Here is a 5000-nt window from a genome sequence, read left to right as displayed (position 1 = left end):
TTTACGGCTGGGGATTTCAACCCGCGCGGCTACCCGCATCGGTCTTACGGGCGAAACTCCACGCGGAGTCGCCCTGCCCGAACGTGTTTCGCCGGCTTTACGGCTGGGGATTTCAACCCGCTCGGTCTCTGCGGGGCGCCTCCACGCTTAGGCGCCCCGCTCAACCGTGTTTCACCGGCTTTACGGCTGGGGATTTCAACCCGCTCGGTCACTGCAGGGCGCCTCCACGCTTAGGCGCCCCGCTCAACCGTGTTTCGCCGGCTTTACGGCTGGGGATTTCAACCCGCACGGCTACCCGCATCGGTCTTACGGGCGCCTCCACGCTTAGACGCCCTGCCCGAACGTGTTTCGCCGGCTTTACGGCTGGGGATTTCAACCCGCTCGGTCTCTGCGGGGCGCCTCCACGCTTAGGCGCCCCAATGAACCGTGTTTCGCCAGCTTTACGGCTGGGGATTTCAACCCGCTCGGTCTCTGCGGGGCGCCTCCACGCTTAGGCGCCCCAATGAACCGTGTTTCGCCGGCTTTACGGCTGGGGATTTCAACCCGCGCGGCTACCCGCATCGGTCTTACGGGCGAAACTCCACGCGGAGTCGCCCTGCCCGAACTTGTTTCGCCGGCTTTACGGCTGGGGATTTCAACCCGCTCGGTCTCTGCGGGGCGCCTCCACGCTTAGGCGCCCCAATGAACCGTGTTTCGCCGGCTTTACGGCTGGGGATTTCAACCCGCTCGGTCTCTGCGGGGCGCCTCCACGCTTAGGCGCCCCAATGAACCGTGTTTCGCCGGCTTTACGGCTGGGGATTTCAACCCGCGCGGCTACCCGCATCGGCCTTACGGGCGAAACTCCACGCGGAGTCACCCTGCCCGACCGCTTTTCGCCGGCTTTACGGCTGGGGATTTCAACCCGCATCGGTCTTACGGGCGCCTCCACGCTTAGACGCCCTGCCCCACCGTGTTTCGCCGGCTCTACGGCTGGGGATTTCAACCCGCGTGGTCCGTGTTTTTCGGTAACATATTCGTGTTCCTTGCCCCCGACGGGCCGTGTTTTTCGGTAACAAAATCGTGTCTTTTGTCCCCGCTGCACCGTGTTTTTTGCCCCGCTCAACCGTGTTTTTTGCCCCCGCTCAACCGTGCTTACTGCCCCCGCTCAACCGTGTTTTTTCGGTAACATAATCGTGTCTTCGGGTAACATAATCTTGTTTTTCGGGCCATTTTACACCGACGGAGGCACCCACAGGGGCCATGTACACCCCGCTTGGCATGTACATGAGGGGCTGCCTCTTCCAAAAATCCTTCCCCCCTATAGGGGAATATGCATTTTGGGTCTCCAGCCACGCCCAGGGTTACCACCCCCTGGAAATCCCCCAGGTTTACCCCCCATTTTATGTGGATGCATAGATTCAGACCGCCCTGCTCCACCGCTTTTGGCCATTTTTGCCCAACGTTAGCCGCTTCGGCGTGCCGCTGGACTGTTTTTGGGTCACTTTTCCCCAACGTTAGCCGCTTCCGCTTGCCGCTGGGCTGTTTTCGGGCCATTTTTCCCCAACACTTGGCCGTATCCGCTTAGTTTTCCCCAACGCGTGGCCGCATCCGCTTAGTTTTCCCCCGCTGAACTGTTTTCGGGTCACTTTTGCCCAACGTTAGCCGCTTCCGCTTGCCGCTGGGCTGTTTTCGAGCCATTTTTCCCCAACACTTGGCCGTATCCGCTTAGTTTTCCCCAACGCGTGGCCGCATCCGCTTAGTTTTCCCCCGCTGAACTGTTTTCGGGTCAGTTTTGCCCAACGTTAGCCGCTACCGCTTGCCGCTGGACTGTTTTCGGGCCAATTTCCACCGACTCTTGGCCGTATCCGCTTAGTTTTCCCCAACGCGTGGCCGCATCCGCTTAGTTTTCCCCCGCTGAACTGTTTTCGGGTCACTTTTGCCCAACGTTAGCCGCTTCCGCTTGCCGCTGGACTGTTTTCGGGCCAATTTCCACCGACTCTTGGCCGTATCCGCTTAGTTTTCCCCAACGCGTGGCCGCATCCGCTTAGTTTTCCCCCGCTGAACTGTTTTCGGGTCAGTTTTGCCCAACGTTAGCCGCTTCCGCTTGCCGCTGGACTGTTTTCGGGCCAATTTCCACCGACTCTTGGCCGTATCCGCTTAGTTTTCCCCAACGCGTGGCCGCATCCGCTTAGTTTTCCCCCGCTGATCCATTTTCGGGTCACTTTTGCCCAACGTTAGCCGCTTCCGCTTGCCGCTGGGCTGTTTTCGGGCCAATTTCCACCGACACTTGGCCGCATCCGCTTAGTTTTCCCCAACGCGTGGCCGCATCCGCTTAGTTTTCCCCCGCTTAACTGTTTTCGGGTCACTTTTCCCCAACGTTAGCCGCTTCCGCTTGCCGATGGGCTGTTTTCGGGCCATTTTTCCCCAACACTAGGCCGTATCCGCTTAGTTTTCCCCAACGCGTGGCCGCATCCGCTTAGTTTTCCCCCGCTGAACTGTTTTCGGGTCACTTTTGCCCAACGTTAGCCGCTTCCGCTTGCCGCTGGACTGTTTTCGGGCCAATTTCCACCGACTCTGGGCCGGATCCGCTTAGTTTTCCCCAACGCTTGGCTGCATCCGCTTAATTTTCCCCAGCTGAACTGTTTTCGGGTCACTTTGTCCCAACGTTAGCCGTTTCCGCTTGCCGCTGGACTGTTTTCGGGCCATTTTCCACCGACTCTTGGCCGTATCCGCTTGGTTTTCCCCAACGCTTGGCTGCTTCCGCTTAATTTCCCCCAGCTGAACTGTTTTCGGGTCACTTTTGCCCAACGTTAGCCGTTTCCGCTTGCCGCTGGACTGTTTTCGGGCCATTTTTCACCGACACTTGGCCGTATCCGCTTAGTTTTCGCCAACAATTGGCTGCATCCGCTTAATTTTCCAAGCTATACTGCTTTCGGGTCAGTTTTGCCCAACGTTAGCCGCTTCTGCTTGCCGCTGGGCTGTTTTCGGGCCATTTTCCACCCACGCTGGCACCGACGGGGCCATGTACACCCACGCGCGTGTACATGAGGGGGCACCCATTTTTGAAAACCTTGCCCCCCTATAGGGGAATATGCATTTTGAGGCTCTAGCCACGCCCAGGGTTACCACCCCCTGAAAATCCCCCAAGTCAAAATCACCCATGTAAAATATTCAAAAAAATCTCAAAAAATCACAAAAAATTTATAAAATCAAATAAATTCAAAAAAAAAAAAAAAATTTCAAAAATTCAAAAAAAATTCAAAAAATTCAAAAAAATTCAAAAAAATTCAAAAATTTCAAAAATTCAAAAAAAGTCCAAAAACCCAAAAAAACTTCAAAAATTTCAAAAATTCAAAAAAATTTCAAAAAAAATTTCAAAAATTTGCCCCGCTGAACTGTTTTCGGGTCACTTTTGCCCAACGTTAGCCGCTTCCGCTTGCCGCTGGACTGTTTTCGGGCCAATTTCCACAGACTCTTGGCCGTATCCGCTTAGTTTTCCCCAACGCGTGGCCGCATCCGCTTAGTTTTCCCCCGCTGAACTGTTTTCGGGTCACTTTTGCCCAACGTTAGCCGCTTCCGCTTGCCGCTGGGCTGTTTTCGGGCCAATTTCCACCGACACTTGGCCGCATCCGCTTAGTTTTCCCCAACGCGTGCCCGCATCCGCTTAGTTTTCCCCCGCTTAACTGTTTTCGGGTCACTTTTCCCCAACGTTAGCCGCTTCCGCTTGCCGCTGGGCTGTTTTCGGGCCATTTTTCCCCAACACTTGGCCGTATCCGCTTAGTTTTCCCCAACGCGTGGCCGCATCCGCTTAGTTTTCCCCCGCTGAACTGTTTTCGGGTCACTTTTGCCCAACGTTAGCCGCTTCCGCTTGCCGCTGGACTGTTTTCGGGCCAATTTCCACCGACTCTGGGCCGGATCCGCTTAGTTTTCCCCAACGCTTGGCTGCATCCGCTTAATTTTCCCCAGCTGAACTGTTTTCGGGTCACTTTGTCCCAACGTTAGCCGTTTCCGCTTGCCGCTGGACTGTTTTCGGGCCATTTTCCACCGACTCTTGGCCGTATCCGCTTGGTTTTGCCCAACGCTTGGCTGCTTCCGCTTAATTTCCCCCAGCTGAACTGTTTTCGGGTCACTTTTGCCCAACGTTAGCCGTTTCCGCTTGCCGCTGGACTGTTTTCGGGCCATTTTTCACCGTCACTTGGCCGTATCCGCTTAGTTTTCGCCAACAATTGGCTGCATCCGCTTAATTTTCCAAGCTATACTGCTTTCGGGTCAGTTTTGCCCAACGTTAGCCGCTTCCGCTTGCCGCTGGGCTGTTTTCGGGCCATTTTCCACCCACGCTGGCACCGACGGGGCCATGTACACCCACGCGCGTGTACATGAGGGGGCACCCATTTTTGAAAACCTTGCCCCCCTATAGGGGAATATGCATTTTGAGGCTCTAGCCACGCCCAGGGTTACCACCCCCTGAAAATCCCCCAAGTCGAAATCACCCATGTAAAATATTCAAAAAAATCTCAAAAAATCACAAAAAATTTATAAAATCAAATAAATTCAAAAAAAATTCAAAAATTCAAAAATTCAAAAAAAATTCAAAAAATTCAAAAAAATTCAAAAAATTCAAAAATTCAAAAAAAGTCCAAAAACCCAAAAAAACTTCAAAAATTTCAAAAATTCAAAAAAATTTCAAAATTTCAAAAAAAATTTCAAAAATTTGCCCCGCTGAACTGTTTTCGGGTGACTTTTGCCCAACGTTAGCCGCTTCCGCTTGCCGCTGGACTGTTTTCGGGCCTATTTCCACCGACTCTTGGCCGTATCCGCTTAGTTTTCCCCAACGCGTGGCCGCATCCGCTTAGTTTTCCCCCGCTTAACTGTTTTCGGGTCACTTTTCCACAACGTTAGCCGCTTCCGCTTGCCGCTGGGCTGTTTTCGGGCCAATTTCCACCGACTCTTGGCCGGATCCGCTTAATTTTCCCCAACGCGTGGCCGCATCCGCTTAGTTTTCCCCCGCTGAACTGTTTTCG

Source organism: Carex rostrata, chromosome 2, assembly GCF_964058835.1.
Source record: "Carex rostrata chromosome 2, lpCarRost1.2, whole genome shotgun sequence".
Taxonomy (NCBI): Eukaryota; Viridiplantae; Streptophyta; class Magnoliopsida; order Poales; family Cyperaceae; genus Carex; species Carex rostrata.
The sequence above is the reverse complement of the archived record's forward strand: the minus strand, read 5'-3'. Positions refer to the sequence as shown.